The sequence below is a fragment of the Carassius auratus genome, unplaced genomic scaffold, assembly GCF_003368295.1.
Source record: "Carassius auratus strain Wakin unplaced genomic scaffold, ASM336829v1 scaf_tig00215596, whole genome shotgun sequence".
In the NCBI taxonomy this organism is placed as follows: Eukaryota; Metazoa; Chordata; class Actinopteri; order Cypriniformes; family Cyprinidae; genus Carassius; species Carassius auratus.
In genome coordinates this window covers 39,848-52,803 of record NW_020528156.1, presented here as the reverse complement: position 1 = coordinate 52,803, position 12,956 = coordinate 39,848, and the positions used below count along the sequence as shown (strand labels likewise).

Below are 12,956 nucleotides of genomic sequence, written 5' to 3'. Positions count from 1 at the left end.
TAGTATTTGCCTCTTTATTGGGTCAAAGATGATTAGCTCTGTGGGTATACGATTGTTGTCATGTCACTGTTCTGTTTTTGTGTAAACATGCAGACGGGGTAGTGCCTCTGGTATGTAGACGTGTGTTAGTGAAGTGCCTAGTGTGACTTTGCCAGTGGGACTTATTCTTGCTTGTTCTATTTTAAGGTCATGCTTCTGTTGAGTGGTCCTCACAGATAAGAAGGACTGTAACTCAAACTGTAGATTTAGCAACATGCTAAAAAACAAATTAGCAGTCACGTAGCAACTGCCTGGCAACCACTTTAATGATATATGATGAATTTTGCCTTGGAAAGCACCACTCATATTTTTTTTCATTAAATTAAAAACCCCTTTATGACCTTAGTCATATACTCACAATCTCAGTATTACCATATTTCGTGCTCATTGTAGCATGAATCCTGGTGTCAATAGGAATATGCTAGCTCTCTCTTGAACGGAGTGCTTGCAAAGAGAGAGACGTGTTTGGTGAGCAAGCAGAACAGATTGTGTCGTCTCAAAGGTCAGTGGCGCTTATTTCCTGGAAGGGCCTGACATCCATTACCCTCTCTTCGACTGGACATCTTCCACAAAGCAGGATGTCTGGCTACAACACCATCCAAAAATAAAATAAAAGCTTTAGTCAGGACTGAATAAGTAGCACTTGATTGATGCATATACACTGTTTCTGTCACAATACTATGGTGCAGGAGTGAAGGAGAACAAAGATGTATGGGTTAATAGTTAATAATAATTAGAGTCTTTAATAATCCACAACCAGGGTAACACAGGGCAGGCAGGAAAACACACACGTAGCACTTGTATAGATGACACTGGACAAAGGAACCTATATCTATTTATCTATTTATCTATTTATCTATCTGTATTTCCTTGATTATCGCTAAATCTCCATCACCTGCTTTCAGATGGAGCGGCATTTAATAGAGACAGCCGTACTGTATATTTTTCCTTTTTTTTTTTTTTTAACCAGCTCTCACTGTGCTTTATGCAATACAAAGTTCAATACAGGCAACCAAGAAGGTAAATATTGCATTATTGCCAGTATTATGTTGTTCTGAACATAATCATATAACATGTTCTGACGCAGAGAGCAGAGGGTTCCAGAAACAAGCATGTGTGTGTGTGTGTGTGTGTGTGATTAGTGTATGCTTCACTTCTAATACATTATTAGCAGGCTCTTCCAGCAGAATGAATAGAATGTTTTTGTAACGACCTCCCTCATGGCATCCCTCCCTTTTTTACCATTCGTTCATTTGCTCATGCAAATGATGGTGCTGCAGAAACGGTGCTCAGACTCCTGGGCTGTTTCATGCGATTTGTTAGTGTTACACATTCGATGTGAATCAAGTTTATATGTGTCTAATCTGTAATCATTAGCTCTCTTGCTCTCTCTCTCCTCTACACTGGGTCAGTCGAGTCTTTCATCCGTTCAGAGTTTTTTTGGATCGATGTTCAGAGAGTGGGCTGCCAATGCAATCATGTGCGGCTCAGGAGAGATTGGAAGTGACTGCAGCGAATTGACGCTAGTTGAAATGACAATGGCCTTTCGATGAGAGTGAATGGAGAGAAATGGAGGTGATCTTCTGTTATGAAGCAGTGTGTGTGTGTGTGTGTGTGTGTGTCTATGTATGTATGTGTGCTAGGGATATGCCGGTATCAGATTTTCACGTTTCAATTAATTGCTAAAGCTTTTATCACGGTATATGTTATTATCACGATATTGGAAAACATTTAAAAATGTTGTGTGCTTTTATGAAGGAAAGTCACTGACGTTTGAACCTATTTATTTATTTATTTGTTTATTATCATTTTGGTCTGTATTACATTTACAATTACATTACTTCTCATTGAGCTTTATTAGTGTAAATTATTTTCTATTTATAGATTTAATAAAGTGAAATACTGTACATATATTTTCTCTTCTGGGATATGTGGCTGGGAATCTCCACTATGAGCGATACATTTTCTTTAGAGCACACGGAGATGCACACGTGAACAAATGAATACTTACATTTGTGGTTCTTGCCTGAAGATAACTTGAGTAAGTGATGCTAGTGTCAGACCACGTGGATGTTGGTGGAATGTAAATACGTTTTTCTCTTGCAGTGAGAGGAGAAAACTGTGTAGGATGGGGGTTTGGTTAGGGGGCGTATGCAAATTTTCTGCAGCATGGAAGATTAACCAATCATTTGAGAAGTTAACCTAATTACACAGAGCTATTTAAAGGTGTACAGATGATTCAGTCATAAAAGCAGCATGCTGTCTGATGTGCTGTGTGCTCTCCTCTCTTGGGTAGTGCCTCATCAGCATTACTTTCTTGTACTTCTCAATCTTACTTCCTCTCTCTCTCTCTCTGTCTCTCTCAGTTATGTTTGATTTCAGTTTAGTGTGCTTCATTGGTCTGACAATACAATGCACAATCTGTGAAATAATAGTAAAACATTACAATGTGAAGAATATAAAGAATATAAAAATCAACTCAAAAATAAATATAATTCATTTGCAGTAAAATAAATTAGGTTAAATTGCGTAGTTCTGTGTTTTGGTACATATATTTTAATATTTTTTTTATTGATCAATAAAACATTAAATAAAGTGGTATTATTTTGATTTAAAATGTTATGCACCAAAATAAATTAAAATCCAAATTTTTAAAGAAGAGTGTTATGTTCACCTAGGTTGTTCCTTTGATAACTAAAATATTAACAAAAGTAGCATTGTTGTGATTTAAAAGAAAATGTATTTAATGTATATTTGAAAATATAATGTGTTCCTGTGATGGCAAAGCTGCATTTTCAGTAGTCGCTATTCCAGGTTTCAGTGTCACATGGTCCTTCAGAAATCATTTTAATATGCTGATTCTGTCACAAATGCAAAGTAAAAAAAAAAAATAGATAGATGCTGATGTAGTGATGGACTCTCTCTCTGGTTCTTTTTCTCCTTGTCTATGTAGACTGTTCTAGATGTGTTGTGTGGAGACGATTTCAGTTGACTAGTGATCTCTGTAGTTCAAACCCTCAATGTCAGTCTTTCTTAGACAGGTGGGCCGCAACGTCCCTCTCTCTCTTACTGTCTTCACTCACTTACTCTCTCCCTGTCTCACTCTTCTCAAAATGAATAATGCATTGACTAACACTAGCTGTGTTGGAAACTCTCTGTTCTTACCAGAAATACACCCTGCCATCTAAACGTGTTTTTCAGTGTGTGCCTGTGAGTATTTCTGCTAGAGTTTGAAAATGTGTACTACAAAACTGAGAATCTAACCTTTCTGTTTGTGTGTGTGTGTGTGTGTGTGTGTGTCTTGACAGGAGAGTGAGCTTCAGCATGTTCTGCAGGAGAAAGCACGTCTGAATCTCCGCTTGTTCACCGATACCCAGAAGGCAGCAAAGTATGAGCAGGTAAGCAGTCTGTCTCATTGTGGCTTATGGCTAGATAGTAAACCCTCGTCGTCTACTCACTCATACATGCACAATGGCATTGTAATCCGCTCGCCCTATCATTTGTTCCCTGGTGGAGAGCACTAATGGTGTTTTTGCCACTTGAGTGGAAGAGGAGTATTGTTCCTCATAAAGCTGGAGGCCTTGAGCCGCCCGTCACACATTTCAGCATCCTCTAACTCAATCCACTGAATCCCTTTGCCCCGCTGGAGCACGCCGGTGACCACCCTCTCACTCGTGAGATTGATGAGTTCATCTCTGAATGATTGTATAAATGCCCGCTGTATGAGTATGGAGGATTTGTGCCGAGATATAAATGTCATGCCGATTTTGGTTTATGCTAAAGGAAAAATGCTGGAAGAATAAGGTTTGACTTGAGCGTAAATATCTTAGTTACACATACATCTGCAAAGTTGAGCAATGTTTCAGCCAACTGCAAACTGGGATTAATCATGATTCCTTCCATAAAAAATGTGATTAATTAGTTATTTTGTAATCAATTGACTGTACTAATTGATTTATTTATTGTCATACAAAAATATTTGTTATCTACCATTGGAGTGTAAGATTCTTTGTTGTTGTGAAAGAAATTAATACTTTTCCAAATGAATAGTAATTAATAAAAAATCAAGGATGCATTATATTGTTTAGAAGGGACAGTAAATACATTTAGAATGTTACAAAAGATTTCTGTTTCAGATAATGATGCTCTTTTGAACTTTCTTTTCATCAAAGGATCCTGAAAAAAAAAAATGTGTCATGATTTCAGCAAAAATATTAAGCAGCACAACTGCTTTCGGCTGATTATAAGAGTAAAGGTTTCTTGAGCAGCAAATCAGCTTATTGGAATGATTTCTGAAGGGTCATGTGACACTGAAGAAATGGCTTCTGAAAATTCAGCTTTGACATCACAGGAATAAATTATATTTTTTAAAGTAGTTTGTCTTTAAAAATATAATATTCCACAATGTTACTGTTTTCACTGTATTCTTGATTAAATAAATGGAGCCTGGGTGAGCATCATATTCTTTCAAAAAGTTAAAAAGTCTTACTTTTTCCAAACTTGGAATGTAAGTGGCAGGGTAAATGTATTTTTTAATTTTTTTTCTTTTAATATTTTTTTTTTCACCTAAATTAGTGCAGTATTCAGATACACTGTGTTTATGCTTTGGTTTTATAAAATTGTTCCAGAAAGCGCTGGAGCTTTCGTGAGTCAAAGGGCACATTTCTACTTCCTTTTATCTCTTGGTAAAATTATATTTTGGGGGTTTTCTAATCCACCATTTATATGTGTCTGCTCTGATAGCCTATGTGCCTGTGTGTTGGTCCTTACGGGGTAAAAATGTAATTTCCTGGATAGTGAAGTTGATATCGAATGTGATGTTGATCTTGAGGTGAGGGTCTTTTGTGTGTAGTCATGGAAAAGCAATTTCCTGAAGGATTGGTTTATGACAGCGTCAAGAAATATTGTTTTACATGACATTGTAGGTCAGTTGTGGGCCTGTATGTTTGTGTGTAACACAGCATATCTATTGATATCTAGTCAGTTATAATCAGTTATTCAGTTAATTTCTTATGGAAATCGTGATCGTTCCAGTCTCCCTTTTTTGCTGAATGCGACATATCTGCTCAACCAATCACAGTGCACCATTCCACGAACTCTAGACAGTAATGGCGGTGCTTTGAATACACCAGTGTCCTAGTTTCCCTCATCCTCTTTGCACTTTGTGATCAACAAACAAGGGCTGCATGATAAATCGCATGTAATTGTCATTCGCATCTCGTCAGTAAAGCCGGTTCTGTGATTAATAGTACCGCTAAATCTCAATCACATGCTTTCAAATGGAAATTATTCAGATGCATTTAATACATAGAGCCGTAGATCACTGACAAGCTACGCTACATCATGTTCATTAGATGAATCGTATTCGATTATGAATGCAATATTGCGTAGCTTGTCAGTGTTAGTGTTTTTATTAATGCCATTTATGTTTTTTACAGCACATAGCACTAGTCAATTAAATAAATGTAACATGGCAAAGATGAATGTAAGGGAAATGTCATTTTGGAATTTCTGTGGTTTAATGTGATGTCGCCATGTTCTTGTTTGTGATTAAATTGTATTTTGTCACTGTAATTAATTTAAAGCATTAACAAGATGACCCGTTGAAATCATTTTGGTAGCGATGACTGATGAATGCATTTTTTAGTCCGGTGCCTGTATATAAGATTAGTATTGACCAAGTTCAGATGCTGTCGTATACTATCACCTTACAATGTTGTGTATTTTCATCAGCTCCAATATGAAAAATAACTTTCATATTGATTCAGTGGATTTATTGCATTTTGGAAGAAAAAAAATGTATCATGGATTTATTGCATTTTGGGAAAAATAATAAAATTTTATAATAAATCTTTGAAAATCAAAACCTGACCACTCATGTTATTATAAACTAAATATGCTATGTGAAAGTTTGAAACAGAAAATATTGGTTTTCATCCTGCCACTTTTTTGATAAAGAAAACACATTTTTACTCAAATTAATCATAATGGATTTATTGGATTTTGGAACCAAACTTTTCATATATTCGAAAATAAAACCGCTATTATTCATTGTCAGATAATAAGGGACTTTTTTCAACAGCGGTAAATAATGTTAATTATTCCAGACTTATTTATTCTGAACTATATTTATTTGTACATTTTCTGTTAAATGGTCGGTTAGGATCATATAATCTAGCAGCATGTATTCATTGGGCTCCATTGCTTATGTCTTCTGATACTGCCGCTCGGAACTATAATCATAGTCTTGGATGTGCATTTTTCTGATCTCCCCTAGTTCTGTCTCACACCTGCAAGTGTGATCTTTTAGTCATGTCTGTGTCAGTGTTTAGTTGGAGGCACATCTTGGCATCCCATCCTGGCAGAGCGATGTCCTCCTGCTGAGCTGTTGGAAGGTAGGCCGTGTCCGAAACGTCCGAGTAGGTGTGTTGTCAAACGCTTTTGCAAAACAGGATCCCTACTCCCTCATTAGTAATTTATGAATGCAGTGCCTTTGAGGCCGATGGCAATACAGAGGAAAGAAAAGGGGAGAGAAAGAAAAGACAGAATAAATAAAGGAACGCCAGTAATTCAAAATCATCAGGAGGGCTATAAGTGTGATATTTATAAGTAATAAAGTATAACACTTCCCATAGTTTATGGTTTGAGTTCTAGCAATGTGCTGTATGAATTTTTTTTTTGCTTTAAAGTGATATTTACCCCAAAATTCTGAAAAATTCTGTTATTAATTACTCACCCTCATATCGTTCCAAACCTGTAAGACAACAAGAACACAAATTAAGATATTTTTGATGAAATCCGAGAGCTTTCTGACGCTGCATAAACAGCAACACAACTGACATGTTCAAGACCCATAAAGGTAGTAAGGACATCATTAAAATAGTCCATGTGACATCAGTGGTTCAACCTTAAAATTATGAACATACAAGAATACCTTTTGTGCCCAAAGAAAACTAAAATAATGATTTTATTCAACAATTTCTACTCTTCCTTCTCAGTCTTTGATGCACGTTCACAAGAGTACCATGAAGCATAACATTACAGTTGAACCGCTGATGTCACATGGACAATGACGGCAGCCATTGACTTCCAAAAATGGAAAAAATACTATGGAAGTCAATGGTTACCATTTACTGTTTGGTTACCAACATTCTTCAAAATATATTGTCCTTAGTGTTTAACAAAAGTAAGAAACTCATACAAGAGTACAACTCATTATAGGAGAACTTGGGAGGAAATGACAGTAAATCCCCGCAGCTAGCGGAAAACCTTCCCAGAAGAGTGGAAGCAGGAAGGCTGAATTTTACTTTCCTGTCTATTAATTTAAAACACGTTTAAATTACAGTTCATACATAGAGTGACTTTAATATTCAGCTTCTAATCAAATTCAACTTCTACATTAAACTTCATTCTGATAATGTTTGGGAGGTGTAAAATAAAATATTCCAAAGGGGTACAGAAAATAAATAAATGAAAATAAAATTCTGTGTAGTTTGGCGTATTTTAATTATTATTTTTTATATATGGCACAATATAATATACTTAACTGCAAAATATTTACAATCAAACAACACAACTAACAAAAATTAGGATCACATATAGCTCATTATGTTACGATGCTAAACTGAGAGCTGTAATGGTGTGACGTCTCTGAGTCATGTGAGCCTGCCCTTGCTTGAAAAGAATGGTCCTTCATGCATCAGTTATTTTGTGAGTTTACCCCCCACTCAAACAGCTGTTTCAGAGTGAGACATCAGTGAACTTACAGCTCTGTCCCAGCGATCAGAATGGCTGTCATCAAGATGGTAGTTGCTCCATCTACACAACTTATGTCTATCCACTCTGTTAGTGGCTCAGCATTACTGGAAAGCAGAGCAGGACTATTAGATGAGTGTCTTCACTGTCTTGACCCTTTGGAAGTCAGGCAGAGGTTAACTGATGTATTTCACGCCTGGCCTATACATACATACCTGTATTATAAAAACAATTTTTGGTATGAAGCTTACGCCGCAAACCCATTAAAATGTGTCCCTTGCTTGTGGAATGATCTTCTTAACCTTGTCCAGACTGCAGAGTCCCTGACAATATTCCAGAAACAGCTGAAAACGCATCTCTTCCATGCACACTTAACTGCATACTGCTGAATCTTTTCTAAAATCAAATCAATTCAAATAATAAAATAAAAATAAGTGAGAAAAGAGTGCTTTCACTATTTCTTAATACCTACCAGTTCTATCTTTAATATTTATTAAAATAATTATTGTGATCAAATAGTAGTGGTTCCTTGATAAAAAAAACAAAAAAAAAACACACTGATTTAGGACACTGAGGTTAAAACTATTATTTTTTTATTTGTATTTATTTATTTGTATTTATATAATATTCTGATGAAGGTAACTGATTTAAGAAATTGCATTTAAAATGTATTTCAAACCATATAGACACATTAAAAAAAAAATAATAACATTGACAAAACACAAATAGGAAATTAATTATAAAAAATCTTAGAAATAGAATGAAAACAGAAAAATTTAAATATAAAATAAAATAAAACACTGTTCCTAAGTGCATATAATGCCTTGACATAAAGTGTCGACTGAACTACTGAGTAAATTGGTTTTCTCCATACATTTTTTTTTTTGTTTTAATTGTTATTATTTATTTATTTTCCTTTAGGACTAGGCTTAATCTGTGTCTCTGTGGTTTTCTCTTGCAGGGGAATGAATGTTCCCTTTAAAGTATGCAAATGTTGGCAATGTAAATTTAATGAATGAACAGGGTGCACATTGCTTTAAACAACATTCAAAGCACGATATGTAAAGCTGAAAATAATAAACGAGTACTTGGATTAGATATAGTTTAATCATGAAATGATTAAATACATTTTTTGTTTTACCTGCCAAACATGGCCTTGGTAATAGCAGAGGTTGTTTCAAAGGTGGAGAAAGTTATTGAAATTTAAAATAAAATAAAAACTTTTATTAAAAGTAAGTATTGTCAATTTTGCTGAAATGTTCTCTTTAATTTGTACACAAAGGTTATTTGCTCAATGCCACCATCACTATCTAACAACATGCCAGTTAAATGTCATAAGAATCAACAATACAAGTGTAATAGGTCAAACATATTTCCTCTGGAACAAACGTATTCAGCTGTAATTGCTGTTACAGTGGGTGTTCACTTCAGGTCAGGTTGCAGATAAGAGATGAGTGTCAGACTGGAAAGGCGTGGAGTGTGAGTACTGCCTCTGTCTCTGACAGCTCAGCTTTTTATTATGACTGACACTGTGATCGATACAGGATGTCAACCCCTCTGCCCTCCCTCTCTAAAAACACGACTCTCACCCCAGAGCTCAGTGCTGACTACACTCACTCCGGATATCACATGCCAGTGGACAAAGACAAACAGAATATGTCATTTTCAATTGATCAGAGTGTTTAATAGCATTGAATCCTTTGGGGAAACCTTTTATATGGAACAGTGGAACAGATGTGCCTGGAGGTTTCCTGGTCGGGACATGAGCATCTAGAGCTGCCTTCTCAGACCGTGCTGTTTATGAAAGCATGCTGATAGTTTCACCTATTAGGCTTGTGGCCACGTGGGTCCAGATGGTCTTATTCATACATGGTTTCAAACAGATCCAAAGACAACCACCACAGACAGTTTGACACTCATAACTACTAGTTTAAACTCTCACCTTAATAACTGGTATGAAGTAAAAGAGGCCTAAAGGAATGATGGGGGAACGGGACTTTGAAATGTGTCATTTGCATGAGTACCAGTGTGTGAAACTTGTGTACAAACCAGTCGGCCAAGGCACTGATGTGTGTTTTGGGAGGATGGAATGACCTTTCACCTTTATAACAGAGGTCAGAGGGCAAACTGTGGAAGACGTGTGTGTGGAAGACGTAATCTTCTGTTAATATCTGCCTCTCTCTCTCTCTATCAGGTGAAAAGTGAGTATGAACAGCTGCAGGAGGCTCTGTACACTGTGACAGTGGAGAGAGATTGTGCTCTGTTGGAGAGGACTGAGCTCCAAGGCAAACTGGAGAACCTAGAGCAGGTGCTGAAGGTGAGAACCCGCCAGACGTGTCAATGTAGAACACATAAAAGAAAAACAAGTTATGGAAAAAGAAAATGAAGCCTATGTTTGGACAGTTTCTTCTGTAACTCGTCAGTTTGCATTGTAAGATTATTTTAATTATGGTTACATAAAGTATTACATTAACATCTTTCAATCTACAGTGCCCTCCACTAATATTGGCACCCTTGGTAAATATGAGCAAAGATGGCTGTGAAAATAAATCTGCATTGCTTATCCTTTTGATCTTTCATTCAAAAAGTTAACCAAATTTGAAGTTATCACTGAAGTAAATCAAAGTGGGGGAAAAATCTCATTGTGAAATAAATGCTTTCTCTAGTTCATGTTGGCCGCAGTTATTGGCACCCAATTATTGCAACGTCCTCTTCCCAAGATAACAGCTCTGAGTTTTCTCCTATAATGCCTCAAGAGTTTGGAGAACACCTGATAAGAGACCAGAGACCATTCCTTCATTCAGAATCTCCCCAGATCCTTCAGATTCACAGCTCCATATTAGTGTTTCTTCTCTTCAGTTCACTCCACTCATTTTCTATAGGGTTCAGGTCAGAGGACTGGGCGTGGGGTACTTTTTTATCACTGTTTGTACTTAACCCATCTGGTGGGTTTGCTGCCAAAAAGGCTTTCTGACCCCAATACTCAACTAATCTCTGCAATACTCCAGCTGTGATCCTTGGAGAGTATTTGGCCACTGAAACTCTCCTCCTCACAGTGCATTATGATGATATAGGCACACGTTCTCTTCCAGATAGATTTGTAACATCTTTAGTTTATTTGGAACCTCTTAATTATCGCCCTGATAGAGATTTTCAATGATTTATCTCTTTTCTTACAGCCACTTTCTATTTGTGAAGCTCAACAATCTGGCTCTGCACATCAGAACTATTTCTGGTTTTACTCCTTGTGTTGGATGATTAAGAGAATTTGGCCTCTGTGTTCCTCATATTTATAATCCTGTGATAAGTTTTTCTGCTTGGCCAATGGGCTCAAGGTGGGACTTTTATTTTGACAACGATGAGAAAGGCAGTGCCTGAGCACAAAGTGCTCACATTCTCCCTCTTGTTTGCTGTCGTCATTAACAGTTCTGTCTAATTCAGATAGAAGTCTGTCTAATAATCAGACAGAACAGTTAACCCTTTGGAGTCGATTAACGCATATATGCGTTATGAGGCATTTTCTCCTGATAGCCCCGAAAAGAACTTAAATTACACTTTCAGTTTGAGCATCAATTGAACATCAATCGAATCTGTGAAGGGTCTACTTTTTTTTGTATACAGAAATAATAACAACAAAACTTTGCGCACTTATAAAATAAAGATAACAAACAAGGTGTGCTGTCTACAGCCTTTGTCTGCGCTGATCTTCATTTACAAACACCTCATTAAAATGAACTGTAACTCAGTGAATACTCAACATAGAGACATGAGCGAGATATCTATAGAAAGCCTGACATGTCTACTTTTAAGCTAAACAAGTGCCGCCGAAAACAAATATTCTGTGATAAAGTAATCCATATGAAAACAACGCAATGTTTGTTTTTCACGTCTCCCTTCATTATACCTAATGTGACTCTGCCCCCGGCACTGAACGCTCTATTCAAATTCTAATGTTTCACTGAATCGTGGGGCTTGAATGCACCCAAACAGAAGAAAAAGCAGCGTAACTCACCTGAAAAGATGTGTTTGTGTGCCCGAATATGAGTTTAACCAGGCACAAAAGCGAAGCTTCTCTTCTCGTCTCTCTCAGTCCTCGACTTTTTACAAATGCTGGAAAGAAACGCGCTACAGAAACTCTCACGATAGCGCATTTGCCTGTAAGTGACTAGTGATTAAACTGTCGCGATAGTTTCACAGTCCGAACGTAATCATTTTGCCATGATCGATCGAGGTCATGTTGATCAAAATCTAAGAAACTATTATTATTATTTATGATAGATCGCAATTACATCGGGCCACCCCTGGCCACGCCCCTGCCTCTCAGTGACACAAGCTGACTTAAAGGCTCATTATCCAGCTCATTAAAATGTGAAGTGACATTCAGCCAAGTATGGTGACCCATACTCAGAATTTGTGCTCTGCATTTAACCCATCCGAAATGCACACACACAGAGCAGTGAACACACACACACACTGTGAGCACACACCTGGAGCAGTGGGCAGCCATTTATGCTGCGGCGCCCGGGGAGCAGTTGGGGGTTCGATGCCTTGCTCAAGGGCACCTAAGTCGTGGTATTGAAGGTGGAGAGAGAACTGTACATGCACTCCCCCCACCCACAATTCCATCCGGCCCGAGACTAGAACCCACAACCCTTCGATTGGGAGTCCAACCCTCTAACCATTAGGCCACGACTTCCCAAAGTTAATCAAAATGAGATTCATGATAGTTGACGCCTACTCGCATATGACTTTTACAAAAATAAAAGTGTCTTAGAAAATTTAAATCAATATATTGTTTTGAGTAAACAAGATGATTTTCACATAATTTAGAAAGAAAAATTCTAGGCTACAAGCTCCAGTTCTCAAAAGTCCCGGGAACCAATGTTCTGTATGTGTTTTATGGCCTTATTCAAGTGATTAACATTTTTTTTGTTTTTTCACTAACCTCGCATAACATTTTTTTTTCTCAAAAACACCATCATGTACATTAGGGGTGTAACGGTACACAAAAATCACGGTTCGGTACGTACCTCGGTTTTAAAGTCACAGCTCGGTTCATTTTCGGTACAGTAAGGGAAAGAAATGCAAACATTAAACTGCAGGTTGTTTATTACAATACATTTAAAAAAAACTTTTTAATAAAATATATATAAAATAAAAAA

At 36.9% G+C, this 12,956-nt stretch overlaps 1 long non-coding RNA gene and 1 pseudogene across 1 annotated transcript; one reads left to right on the top strand and one right to left on the bottom strand.

Annotated features, from left to right (window-relative positions):
* The window catches only part of LOC113095074 (RIMS-binding protein 2-like), a 98,283-nt pseudogene that overhangs the window by 45,620 nt on the left and 39,707 nt on the right, over positions 1 to 12,956 (top strand).
* On the bottom strand, positions 6,292 to 11,832 carry LOC113095075 (uncharacterized). Its single transcript, XR_003288266.1, has 3 exons — positions 11,807 to 11,832; positions 6,776 to 6,793; positions 6,292 to 6,530 (listed from the first exon to the last, which is right to left on the bottom strand). It is a non-coding gene; the product is annotated as an uncharacterized LOC113095075 (long non-coding RNA).